This window comes from Silurus meridionalis, chromosome 13 (genome assembly GCF_014805685.1).
Source record: "Silurus meridionalis isolate SWU-2019-XX chromosome 13, ASM1480568v1, whole genome shotgun sequence".
Classification (NCBI taxonomy): domain Eukaryota; kingdom Metazoa; phylum Chordata; class Actinopteri; order Siluriformes; family Siluridae; genus Silurus; species Silurus meridionalis.
The window spans coordinates 19698378-19713509 of record NC_060896.1 but is presented as its reverse complement, the minus strand read 5'-3'; the positions used below and the strand labels follow the sequence as shown (position 1 = coordinate 19713509).

The 15132-nt window shown below is 35.6% G+C and overlaps 1 long non-coding RNA gene across 1 annotated transcript in view; it reads left to right on the top strand.

Annotated features, from left to right (window-relative positions):
- Positions 1-1493: 1493 nt before the first annotated feature.
- Positions 1494-15132, top strand: part of LOC124395997 — a 37643-nt gene continuing 24004 nt past the window's right edge. The window contains exon 1 of the long non-coding RNA XR_006927705.1: positions 1494-1568. This is a non-coding gene — a long non-coding RNA (uncharacterized LOC124395997). The remainder of the gene's footprint in view (positions 1569-15132) is intronic.

The following is a 15132-nucleotide window of genomic DNA, read 5'->3' as shown; positions in this document are numbered from 1 at the left end:
CGCACTTCACCTGTGTTCTGAGCTGCACGCCATCGCATGAAAAGCTTTACCGATGGTGATTTTTAAACGCACGACGATGCCAAAAGATAAACTCCCGAGAGAAATAGTTGTGAAAGGAAGGAGGAAGACAGTGAATAATGACTTTCTTGGTAGGCTACTGTTTATATACAAGCCGTGTAACAGACACTGTTTTTCGTTAAAGCCTGTGTAAAGTTCATTAGTTTCAGTGTAGACACCTGCGGCTTATAGACAGGTGCGAAGTATTTATGTTCAAAATACAAATCTTTGTCAAATTCAGTGGGTCTGGCTTATATTTGGGTGCGCTTAATAGTCCGGAAATTACGGTAAACTCTCTTGAGCACCTTTGGGATGAATTGGAACACATCCTAGGCCTCAGAAACATTTAGGCTGAAAAAGCACAAATCTCCACAACTACACTCATACATCTAAAACAACTTACAAGAAGAGTGGAGACTATTATAACTCTCGTTCTTTGACATATAAACAGCAAAGCTGCAAGGAATTAGAAACGCATAGTACTAATTAGAAACAAGTGTACAGGTTATGAGTTCATGACCAAATATGAAAATAGAATACTAGAGGGGTCAGACAGATGCCCGGATTGTTGCAAGCAAAATAAGACTGTAGCAGTTGGGATCATGGTTTTATTGGATGTCTGCAGTGGAAGTGTTGTTACAGGTTGTGTGAAATGATTGCTGTGGCACACCTTGGTTAAAAACCCTGCTACCTGTAATTCTGGTTATAGGGATGCTAAAGCTGGTGGAATGCCTGAGCTCAGAATTTCGAAGCTAATAAGCGCTATGCCGATTGGGTGCATTTGGTGTCAGTATGATATTTAATTATTTTTTTTGTGCGCTAGCTGAGAGCACCAGGTTGTCCATCATGTTAATCATATTTAAGATAATTGATTTGTGGTCTAGTGGTTAGGATGCGGCGCTCTCACCGCTGTGGCCCGGGTTCGATCCCTGGTCAGGGAACCAAACCCAGCCATTAGGGTTGCGCAGTGCACTCTTAGTGCCAGTCCCAAGAAATATGGGGAGGGTTGCGTTATAAAGGGCATCCAGAATAAAAACATGTGCCAAATCGATCATGTGGATCATGAATACGGATGATCCGCTGTGGCGACCCCTATTGGGAGGAGCCGAAGAAAGTTTTTTAGTTTACAGAAATATTACTGGAAAATATTTTTTTAAACAACACTGTACATACACGACAACTGGAGATGGAGGATGTAGTGGTTTATTACATTCTCTCTTTCTCTCTCTCTCTCTCTCTCTCTCTCTCTCTCACTCTCTCACACACACACACACACACACACACACACACACACACACACACACACACACACAAATCTCTTGCTAATATTAAAAATGCTGTTTATGTGTGAGTGTTGTGCTTGCTCATCTCGTTGACTCATAAGTCTGGCCAAAGGTCAGAGCTTACTGTCTGACATTTTCTATTTGTTGAACTTGGATATGCCTGGCTCAGTCGTCATGGTGCTGGACTTACAGTGGAGTTTATAGATCCTTCATGAATGGTCGTGTGAGGTAAAACAACATATCTAATAAGTTTTATATTTATTGGATCGTGCTCTTCTAGCCTTGTTATAACACTTTATAACAAGGCTAGAAGAGTGAAAATGTTAAAAATAATTGATTTGTTTCTTCTACATATACAGTATTGAGGCTCTAAAACACTCAACTTTACAGAGATCAGAATCATATTTGGTAATCCTTCATAGCAGCCAGCTGTAATGCATACACTCCTAATAAACCCTCCAATGCTTTTGTCTGTTAATACACCGAATATTTGGGATGGATGGATCGATTCGTTCTTATATGTTCAGTTGCTCAGACATTTAAATGAAAATGCTTGGTCCTGCTGCTATTGATATTTTTTTAATCCATTTAATCATAATGATTGTAATGGTGTGCCTGATCTCTACTAAATCACTCTATTGCATACTGCCAGTCTGTTCACAGTCATAGTCTGTTATTATTTCTTTTCTGTATTGTATTCACAAATATGTACTCTATATGGAAGTGTGTGGACCCCTGGCTATAAGATTCCATTTGCTTTTTTGAACGGCCTTGTTATTATAATGTTCACTCTTCTGGGAAGGTGTTCCACTACATTTTGGAGTGCTCACTTAGCCATAAGTCAAATACTGATGAAGGGTGAGGAGGCTTAGGTTTGGTCAGTGTTCCAATTCACCCCAAAGGGGCTCAGTAGGGTTGAGATCAGAGCTGTATAGCAGGCCACTCAAGATCTTCCACTCCAACCCCTTGTAGACCATTTCTAAATGGAGCTGGCTTTGTGTACAGGGACATTGTCATGCTGGAACAGATTTGATCAGACCAAAAACAAATAATAATTTGACAACAATTTTCATGACATGCCACAGATTTGACACTCTTTTTAAAACATGTATTTTTACCCAAAATACAGATGTCTGGCTAATTGGAACAGATTCTTCTCATTAATTTTCTTAAAATTGGTTTCATCCATATTGCCTGACAATCTTTCCATTTCCTCCTGTTAATAAAATAGCAAACCTTAAGCATGATGAATGGTTTTAACTGGGTACTGGTCTGTATTTTGTTTGTGCTTAAATTTAGGCTATGGGCTAATGGCTCAAGTTATTGATTTCTCATCAGACAACAAATTCATAAATCTGTAGTGATTTATATCCTAGTATACCATAGCAATGATTTTTTAAAAATCCTTTTGGACAATTTGGATGCAATGTGGATATTTATTTTGTATGTGCACAATAAATGCAGACCATAAAAGGGAAGAAATGAAGATTCTTGTCACCCCACAGACACATCTGTGTCACAGAATTGAACACACACACTATTATCTCTCCATTCTTCTAACATGCTACAATCCGTCACGCTCCCTAAGATCTCAAAACTCCGGACATTTAGTAGTTCCTAGAATAGCAAAGTCCACTAAAGGTGGTAGAGCATTTTTACATTTAGCTCCTAAACTTTGCAATAGTCTTCCTGACATTTTATGAGTTGCTCAGTAGCTCCTAGTTTTAAACCCACAAATGTATTGTGTAAAAGACTGTAGAAAGAACATTACTTATAATCTTACATTCCAGTGCTCATGTTAGATCTCACTCTCCAGTGTTTTGTATTGTTTAAAGATTTATGATCCCACACTTTAAGTCACCCAAATGAGGATGGGTTCCCCTTTTGAGTCTGGTTCCTCTCAAGGTTTCTTCCTCATAACATCTAAGGGAGTTTTTCCTTGCCACAGTCGCCACGGCTGCTCATCAGGGAAATATGCACACCATTCACCTTAACTCTTAAAATTCTGTAAAGCTGCTTTGAGACAATGTCTGTTGTGAAAATCGCTATAGAAATAAACTTGACTTGACTTGAGTTGATCTTTTTTTGGACTGTTGCTATTGATTTTTTGCACAACATTTTGTTTACATTTTTGTTACTTACAATGTTCACATGTACAATGTTTCACACACCGCAGTGTTTACTGTCGGCGCTTTTTTTGTTTTGTGTATTTGTGTTTTTTGTATTGTTTTGTGTTGTCTTTGCACTGTTTGCACCAGGTTGCACACGATGAACTTTATGTGGCGAGGACACTTACTAGTCCTTGGCCCTGTGTTTTCTGTAATTGTTGTTGTTGTATGTAGCACCAGGGTTCAGGAGGAACGTTGTTTTATTTCATTGTGTAATGCGTCAGCTATATATGGTTGAAATGACAATAAAAGCTTCTTGACTTGACTTGACATAAGTCACGACTGAAAGTGTCACACAAAACACAAAGTGTTTACTATTGTATGTAATGCAGAAGAACCAGCTTAAATGTAGGTGGGTTCAATCATGATTAGCATGTTGTCCTGTTTACTTGCATAATATGTTGGTGTGTGTGGTTTTTGTTTGTTGGTTGTTTGGTTTAAAAAAACTGCACTCCCTCTATTGTGCATGCAGGGTTGTGGTGGTTTAGTGGTGAAACATTGGACTGTGGATTGGAGGGTCATAAATTTCAGTATTACCAAGCTGCTCCTGGTTAAGGGTATCTGGGAAATCTGGAAAATGCCATACATTTAAATTTGGTGCAAAATTTGGTGCAAAGTTGCTCTGGATGAGGGTGTCTGGGAAATGCCATAAATGTTGGTGCAAAATTGCTATACACAAATCTCTCAAGCATTCTTATTTTTTTTTAATAAACACACTCATGCATTTTCTACGAAACACACTATAACATGAGAACGTTCCCTAAATTGTAAATGTTTTGTCCTGCTACATGCCTTTCTTTCATGTCTTCCTGTCTCCTACACTCCCCATATAGGCTCTAAATGTGCATGATTATGGTCTTAGAAAATAAATTTTCCATTCCTTTTTTTCATCAGGAACTTCAGATTTTCACTGTTACATTAAGTTTCCCTGCCGAAATATATTTGATGTGCTTATTTTAGTCTCGACGTTTTGACCCATGTCCCAATCAGCCCAGACAAGAAATTAAAGAGCCTTGCTGTGTCCCATTTATTCAGACTTCATTTGCTTCTGCCTTTCTTATGACAGAAAGTCTGCTTTTTAACCATTACACTTGTCTGCAATCCAGTCAAGACATTTTTAACACAGCAATTAAATTCTGTGATGGTTAAAATTTGACCTGAAATATGTTTGGGAAATAGTATGCACAAACCAAATCCTACATAGAGTTATATATTTACTGTTGAGTCCAAAAGTCCACAAATACAAAACATGCTATTGCATTTGCATCCGTTCTCTGCTTGTATTGTTCTGCACTCTCTTACTAATCGTCCCATACCTGTCGAGATTTACCTCTGAAATGCAAATCTTACAGCATATCTCACAAACATGCATGCACACATCTTTTTTATATAAATTAATCAGAAATAAAAAATACATAGTCCACAATGACAACAAAAAAAGAAAAGAAAACGTCTGGAGAATAATTGTTCTTTCACTTGCAACTCAAGGTTCTAAAGGTTTGCTATAACCCATCTCTATATAACAGTTAGGATGACAGTAAAGATTTTCTTGTCTCTTGGAATTGCTCTTTGTTTGCAGCCTGGTCCTGGAGAATTACATTTCATTCCAGTGTAATCTTGTATATAGATACAGTATACATTGATTTTTTTTTATATTCAGCAATGTTAAATAAATCTGACAGGCATAACACAGTGAACAATTAGTTTCATGTTGATACTGATTATTCCAGTAACAGTAACCTATATATCAATGCCGTGCAAACAATTTTCACTTCAGCCAAGCACAACTATTGTTTTGGTTTGTGGGCCTCAGGTGCTCATACTGAAAATGTATTAAAGCTGTTTGTATTGAACAGGACATGACCATGTCTCTAGACACGATTTGGAAATATAGGTACATCTCAAGTTTAATGGCTGTATAGCCAATTGTAATATATTGACCTATAAAATCTCACGTTATTTTTTGCCTGCTGTATGCCTCATTCCATAGCAAATAGAGCTATGCATAACTAAGATCAGACATGTTCCTCTGTTTCTGCAATTCATCTGTATGCTTTCACTGAAATGATTTTGGTTTCAGAATTGCTCATTTTTCATTGAATCATTTTTACTGAAATTATATTAATAGACTGCAATAAAAAAAAAAGATCATCAATCATTCATTCATCTTCTGTAACTACTTTATCATGGTCTGGGCTACGATGGATCCAGAGACAATTCCTCCAACACTGGGCACAGGTTAGATTAAGTTTAACTTTGTCAACTTTGTAAAAGTACAGTGACAATAAAATTAAGTTACCAAGATTTTAACAATGTTACTACTAAGACAGTGGTGTCTGGACATCACAAGGCTCAGTCTCGATAGATAGACTTTGTAATTTCACAGTGTATATCTATTAATTCTGTGTATCTATAAAGTCACTGACAATAATTCTTCTTGTTACGTGATTCATTTTTAGTGGAAAAATTATTCTTCACACCTTTATTAAAATCACACATATTTAGAAATATATTTTTCAAAATAAATATATCCCAGCATTAACATTATATAGCAACTAAAAACAGATGAAAATGTTTAGTGGGCAGTAAACTAACAAACAAACAAGTGCTATTCCATGTACTGATCGTATATTGTGTTTTTTGGTGTATTGTTGTTTTGGACCAAATATAGCTTTATCCACATAGGGTTTGTCAAAGATTTAAGTCTGACATTTTTTAGGACCACTACCCCATAGCCTAAATTTGTAATCAGTATTTTTAGATATTCTTGCAGCACCTTTAATATTGTTGTAGGTCTCTTTGCATCCTTACTTATATGTATATTGTCTTTTTGTCAATTTGCAGGAAGATCCTGTTCTTGGTAATGTCACTTTGATGCCCCATTTTCTCTAATTTTAATAGCCTTTATGTGTCATGGGAATCCCACCTGAAGTTTTGTATTTTGTGCCTGTGTTCTTCTTCTTCTTCTCTCAGCAGTGAGATTCTGCACATTCTTTAGTATCTTTGTGAGGATCGTGGCTTTTGCATTCACATTAATCCAAGATGATGTCAAGAAAAATCCTGAAGAAACAGCTTATTTTTTTAAAGGATAATCAGCATCAATTAATAGTTGACAGGAACTTACATTACACTTGGGACTAATCACTTTTCAACTTAGGTTTCAATGTGATTGGCAGCATCTGAGCACCAGATACATGCCATTACTTGAACTTTTTGATTGCTTTTTCACCTTTTCACATTATTTTCTCATTTTCAGTTTCCTTAAAATAAGTTGAATTTTAACAGGAGTGTGAAGACATTTGATATCCACTGTAAATTTGTTTCTACTGGATAGTGTTGATGCTCACTAGCCTTGCTTACTCCAATTAGATTTTTACATATGCTGAGCATATCGAATTGCAAGACATAGTATACTGGTATTTACATAATCTACTATTTATACTAAATATAAACTAGATTATCTGACTTTAATATAAAAAGAATTCCTGATTTACATTTTCATCATCTCTTTCGGTGTCTTCATGCCTACAATAGATATAACGAGATCTTTGAATGAACCAAGACTTGATTTTCTGAAAAGCATCGAAGCACAAAGATCATTGTTAAGTGGAAGAGCATCCATCATATTTAACATGTTTTATTCTGGTTAAGAATGTCTTAACTTTGTGATAATTTTGGTTTTGTGAAAAGGTTTTGCCATGTATCTTGCTCATTAGAGACTGAAAACACCAAAATATTTTTGACACTTATTTAACTTCTACTCCAACTTTTTTTATTTTGTATAGTGGTTCTGCATCTTTTCCATAAATTTGTTTCAGACAGTTACACTGATCAATCTTATTAGGACATCCAATTTACTCATAAACTTGGGTATAGCTGATGAATCTATACACCCTCATGGTGGTATGAATACAAATGTTGCATGACCGTTAAATGATTGCTGACATTCTTTTCAAATGATGTTTTAAATCAAACTCTATAGAGATAATGAATGAATGATGCTAAATTAGATGCTGAACTTCCATGTTTATCTTGTCTTTTCTCTGTTTTGGCACAGCATATATAAAGCAGTGTCAACCAAAGAAAAAAACATCAAGTACTGTCAATAATCTGCTGATTAGTCAAGGATGCTGAAGGCAGCACCCCACAATCCTTTGCACTACATGGGGGCTTTTCTTCTTTGATGAATCTGAATGTGTCATTTGGCATTGCAAATGTAAAACTTGAAGCTTAGTGTGTAATCACTTTTCTCATCAAATACTTTGATTAGGTGACAGGATGAAGAGGATATGAACATACTGTGAATGAGAGATTATTAACAAACATGGTCATCAGCAAAGGTTTTGTATCCCTTTGGTCCAATGGTTTAAGACGGAAAAATTAGTTTTAGTGGTGAGCTAATTAAAAGTGAATAATTTTTGACCTAAATAGAGCAAGGATTTAGTTCTTAGCTGTGCTCAAAGTACACAGCTGTTGTCAGATTAGCACTGCAGACTTTTTCCAGTCCTTTTCCAGTAGGTTTCAAGAAATCCCTGTGTATTCATTTATATCCCTGTGTGTATTCATATACACACATATTCAAATTGTATTGATTCAGAGGTACTAAGGTACTTAACACCAATGACAATTGCAATCTGCCTCACCACTGCCAAGAGCAGGCTCTGCAACCTAGACATAACAGCATAAAGAGCAAACATGCAACTTTAGGGTGTTTCTTCCTAAATTGACATTGCATCAAATATATTTTGAGCCAGAACAAAGAAAATGAATTATAAACATGGAAGTTAATTTAATTTCAAGCGAACTTTTAGCAAACAGTTATTCAACATTTTACCCTTATATACCACTATGAAGGATGTGGTTCAAAGAGTTACCATACCCACAAAAGACAAACCTTTGAAAACAAACTTTTATCAAGAGGAAATTGGAGAGTCAATACCAGGGAAGGACATGAAAAAGAATAGCTTTACAAGCCTTCACAAACGTAGTGTGGAGAAGCTATGCATATCGTAAGTCAGGATACTCAACTAAAATCTTAAATCTGCTCTCCTCTACTGATCATAGACATAGAAAGGATCATCAACCACCATAACTCTACACATGTTTGTCAACCATATTCTACCAAATGTCCTAGGGGTGAAATTGCCGAATATCATCCGCAACATGAAATTTTGGCAGTGGACCAACCAGCAACACATATTCACACCAATCAAGGCTAGAAGATGGAAATGGATATGTCACACATTGAGAAAAAAATAACTTTAACTTTACAAAATAAGCTTCAGAGTAAAATCCCTGAGGAGAATAGAAAAATAAAGCCCAAAGAACACATGCAGGGGATTAACAACAGACCTGGGGAAATTACCTGATAATTTTTGAAATTACATTTACTTATATGGCGCATTTGTATTTACTTACAGTATATTTAATTATGAATATAATAACATAGCAATTCTGCTGCACAAGATGAGCAAAAGGAGTAAACTCGAACAGCTTCATAATAATAAGAGATATGACATAGACACAATTAATTCATACATTCAGAATATCTCCCTCACTCACACTTAAGTATCCAAGTACTATGATTTATTATGGCTATAATGTTTATGATTTTTATCACAATACTGTTTGCTTGATTAACTCAATTTATGTGAAAAGAATCTTATGTTACTCTTACTACAAATATCTTTTAACATAATTACAAATAATGAGTTAAACACTGATTGATATCTAATAAATTATCATGAGCCCAAAACCTTATTTTCAACATCTTAAAAAAAAAAAGAAATTGTGCAAATAAGGCCACAGGTGCTGTTGCTAATTAGAGTCAATAGTTTCTTCCATCATTTATTCCTCTGAAAATGTACAGTACTGCTTGCTGTTGAACTCACACTGATCTGTATGTCGGTGATAAGTAGATACCACCAACCGGCAAAAGCAGTTTTAGCTTGAATGATGCCCTGGGTGAACTACGCCGTGACCCAACGTTTCCACCATTCATTTGTTTCAGCTTTGTAAAGCGCCTCTCTGCTTCAGCTACGGTCACTGGATGATTAAGGCATATTCTCAGAGCAGTCCACAAATTTAAAGACATTTCCGAGAGCTCCCTTACATGTATAAATATCACTCTAAATGCATTTATTGCACTATTAAATACATGTCATTGTGCACAATTTATCAAACTCTCAGAACCAAGAACCATACAACTCTTTGGCTAATTGTAGCCATAAGATACAGTACATGTAACATCTATATCCTTTTTATGTATGTTTTTTAAATTAGCGTTTTTAAGCTGCAAGATTCCTGAAATCTTTGGAGATTCCTTTTACTGAATTAAGTTCAGGAACTTTTCAGTACAATCATAGAAAACCTTTAAGACATCACCTTAATAAAGGCTAACCAAATCAATAAGTTCTAGTTTAACTATAATCCAACTACTCTAGTTAGGCTGGAATTGTTTTGTTGCTACACATTATGATAAACTACATACTATAAATTGTAATATTATGCAAACTAAAATAAATATTGTTGCTCTATGTGTAAAAGCATAGCAGGCAACACAGCACAGCATAACCTTAGTGATATACAGTTTTTAGACAATTTCATTAAATGCATTAGCCCTAACTTTCTGTATAATGATGGAACGATTGCACATTTCCCCTTTCTCCCCTTCCGCTTGTTTTTGTCAACCATAATTTTAATTTGGGTTTAGCTCTCCTTACTGAGGTGACTTCACCCAACCCACTGATCTTCTTTCTGAGTGTATGAGTGAGGTGGGTGAAGTAGGTGCACACTCCAATTCCCGACCAGGTTCATTGACTGTGACATGGTATAAAAATTAATGCTACCGTGCAAAATAACGGTTAAAAACCAACAAAAAAAAGTTTTTGTTGAGTGGACCCATGTTGCCTATGCCTAAATCCTCCACTACAAAGCGGCAATCAAAACAAGTTTAAAACACAGTGCGGGTTCTACCCTGATTGGTGGCTTGCTGCATGCTTGAAGTTTTTATTCACTCATAAATAAAAGGGAACGACTGATTTTGCAAAATGTAGTAAAATATTTGACTTTGATATGTAATGAAGTTAAAGTAAAAGTCTCCCCAAATGGAAATACTTGAGTAAAGTACAGATACAGTACACGAAAAACTACTTAAGTACAATAACGAATTACATTCACTTCGTTACTGCCCACCACTGCATATAACATACACACCAGCACATTTTTATGTTGTTGAATGAACCCGTACCTTATTACATTTCATTGTGTTTTGAATTAACCCTTTCAACCATTCATGTTTGGTATTAACAAAAAAGTATGCATTAGCATTCATTTTAGCTGTCATACAAGAATTTATGCATCTTATTTAGTAGAATTAGGAAAAATATATACATATATTTGTTTCAGAATTGTTTTGTCATATTCAGAAAATAAAAGCCACGAAGCAGAGTAATCTTATTTGACATGTTAGATATTCAGTTGTCAGAACTGTGTAGTAGAATAAACATAATCTTGATCTTTTGTTTCCATAATGCATAAAGTGTTAGGATGAATTAGTTGTGTAGCTTGCGATAATTTGCGATCATTGTTGTTTTAGCTGCACTAGACCTCCCTGTTCAAAAGAGATCAGGACATTGGTTTGGCTAAATTTATACAACATTGTTGAAAGCCCCCAGTCCAATGTCATTATGATAAAGAGATGAAATACTGATACATGCTATATACATGCTATAACAGGGAAGAGTAACTCATCTAATGATTACGGCAACAACGAGGGAGCATTGGCAGATCTCTGCATAAACAAAGGTATGAAAAGCTTTTCTGTAGCATCCATGTGTTTAATGATATTCATTACCACACACAATCCTTACTAAAAAAAAAAAAAAGGGTTGATTTAACCTTATTGTTGAACAGAAACTGGGCTGTATATTCATTCTACTTCAGTTCAGTCATCTCAGACAAAGGTCAGAAATGAACATGGAAGTAGATAAAATGCATAGAATGCTAATGACAGGGTGGATTCTGTGTAATTTAAATGCTTTTAGTCACCCCGGTCATAATGAATGTCAAAGGGTTTACAAGAAACTAGACACATGTGCCAATTTTGAAGTTATTACATTTGCACAGTTGTTCTAATATATATTATACTACACATAGTCTACATCCAATACTACACAATGACCAATGACATACACTTGACATGTTTTCACACTAATCCACATATTAAGCCTATAATGTCAGGACCTCCCTGCTAAAAGAGAATATATTAATTCCAAATGTACAGAAAGAACATTTTAAGATCAAGAGTGTAGGAAACATAAACATCAGGTGTAAACTGCTCAATGGCTGGACCATGCACTTCACACCAAGGCCTTTATTGATGTCCTCCCTGTGTTAGTTCACCTCTTAATGCCATCATTACGATGCACTGGCTTCATAGAAATCATCAATATTATACAGAAACACAGTATAACAGGATGCTGCATTATATAGGTATCATGTTTTTGGAGTACCTTTTGAGTTTTCCAACCACAGAACCCCTAGTGATTTCCAGCATCTTGAAAAAGCTTAACGACTGTTCTGAACTGTTTTGGCTGACCTATGATGTCTAGGTTTTTTTCAAATGTCTGTCTTGATATTGGCCCTGTATTTACATCTGTGACCAAATTATTTTTTTCCTCTGTCAGCCAATGTGGAATGAAAAAAGAAACAGCTATTGAATCTACACAAATACATTTTAGCTTGTGCAGATTGCTACAGATGCTGTTTATGGGTTATAATTGATACGCTGTCTGACCATTCAGTCAAAGGACGTGACTTGGTGTCACCAACTCAAAATGTAATCGGTTAAAGCAACAGCTTCATTCTGACGTATATAATGTATATGAAGATACTTTTATAGTATGTGACAACACTTTTTTATTCCCTTTAATTTGCAGTAAATTTGATGCAAACATGTTCAGCTACTTTCACATCAATTAAAAAAATCGTTAATGTAAGTACTCATTTGACATCCAGAGCAATAATAACAAGTTACTTACATGTCAAGCTAAAAGAATTGACATTATTTGGAGGTAAGGTAGCATAATGTGTATTGATTTATTTTTATTGGTTTTTGAAGTGCATTATGGAATTTTTCCACTGGAAAACCTCCGGTAAACTGGAAGAATTTTGTGATTAAGATAATCTCATTATAATTGTTTTAAAATATGATTACATAATATTCTTATTAGAATAATTTTGACAAGGGCCGAAACGTAAAAAATACAGGAGATGAACAGAATTTTTTTTATAATTATATATTTATTTATTATATATAATCTAATTTTTAATTGTATTAATTATAATAAAAACTATAATAGTATACTTCATTGACAATTTTATAAGCTTCTTTAAACAAAGATGGCAGTATTTCTTTGTTTCATTCACTGTCCATGTATATCTTAGGTATGGTCAGCTGGATTTTAAAAAATGTGACCTACTTACAGGACATATGGGTATGTCCATGTTTCTCGAATATTTATGAGAATATATACAGTATATGATAAAAGAAAATTGTTTGCTCCGCGAATTTGAGAGGAAATCTGAGAGAAAATTACATGTGGAGAATTTGAGGGTCTGTCATATTATAGGGATACAGTGATACAGTTCATCCACCAGTCTCATCTGGATTTACAGCAGTGTAATAATAAATCCACATAAAAGGATTTAAAAAGGTCTTATACATTGGCATTGTGGTTAGGATGTGGTGCTCTCAACGCTGCGGCCCGGGGTTTGATCCCCGGTCAGGGAACCAACCGCAGCCATTAGGGTTGCACAAGCCTTAGTGCCGGTCCCAAGCCCGGATAAATGGGGAGGGTTGCGTTATGAAGGGCATCCAGTGTAAAAACATGTGCCAAATCAAACATGCGGATGATCCGCTGTGGCGACCCCTAATGGGAGAAGCCGAAAGAAAGTTATTGTCAATCAAAATCCAGAACAGCTGTGGGGTTACAATGCTGTGCATTACAACACCAAATGGTATGCTTGATCATGCTAAATCCTTCACCCAGTAGTCTGGCTAAGTCAACTTCCTACTTTGCTTGTACTTCCTTGGTTTAGTCACATGACATGCATTAGTCGCATGACACTAATTACATTTGTTCAAAGACAAATTTTTCAATAGTATTAGTGTCAGGACCTGCCAGGTTTGGCGGCGCTCACATTTCCGGTTTTTCAGCGTGCACTTCCGAGTTCTCAAAAGTGGACCCAGCATCCTGCATTTGAGTCCTTCCACTCAGTCACCATTCCTGACAATTACCAGTAAAACACCAAAACAAGTAGTATTTCAAAGTATGAAATAAAATACAATTGATGGAAACGTTTTTATTTTGTGGCTTATCCCATAATATTCACCTAACAATAATTACTGGTAACCCACATGCACACTGTGTATTCCTATAGCCTTATAGAACTTTCCATGTGAAGCCATGCATGTACTGTATACAGTACGCTCTCAATATAACATTCATTCTGATCCTGCTGTGTGAAGGTTATAAAAAAATGAGGAGAGGAATATAATAGTTCTGTAATTAACCAGTAAAACTTGACAGAGATGAGAGTGACCTGTAATAGAAAGGTTCACTTATTCAATAAATAACAGGGCAGATTCAGACATATGATGTTTTAAATGACAGTTAAGGGTCTCTAAATTATCACTTGTCACTGATATACTAGGAAAAAGTATTACAGTGTATATTTAAAAAATAAGAAAGAATTTTTTTTTTTTTTTTAAATCACAATCCTTTTAAAATCACAAAAAAGCTCCTCCTCAAAATATAACATTTTTCACCCTATGGGTGAGGCTGAACTCAGTGCTACGGTTTGCCGTATTTGGGACACTAGCTAAATAAAGAGTGTCTAAATGGAGTGCTGAAACACTATGTCCTCTTTCCCTCCTTTCACAGCCACTCTGTCCATCTCTTTTATGACCTTTTTGTCTTATTGTAGAGATAAAGATAAATGATGACCTTTTTGTCTTATTGTAGAGATAAAGATAAAAAAAAAAATACATAATGCAATAATCATTCACAAAAAGAATGGAAAAAAATTCTATATTGCACCGTAGCGACAGTGTGAGTGGACCCCAGCCACTCTCAGTGCCGGTCCCAAGCCCGGATAAATTGGGGAGGGTTGCGTTAGGAAGGGCATCCAGCGTAAAACATGTGCCAAATCAAACGTGCGGAGGATCCGCTGTGGCGACCCCTAACGGGAGAAGCCGAAAGAAAGTTTTAGTGTGATGTGGATTTATTAGTTTATAAAAATTCAAAAAATACAAATTTATGTTATCTTTCATTTCTTCAGAAACATAATGCGTTACAAATGACTAAGCAAACTGCAGGTCCTCCTGACATCATGATTTTTTAATTGTTAATGAACAAGTAGCAGAAACAACACTATAGACAATATAGCTAGGAATCATATTAAACACAAAATCTGGGAACAATGCAAGGAATTATACTTGATTCTGTAACAAAGAAATATGGTGGACGGAGAGCAAATGGGCAGTGCAATGCTGTGCAATGACTAAGTTATAGTGAGAGTGTTTTAAATAACTCTTGATTGGATGACATAGTGCTGGATTA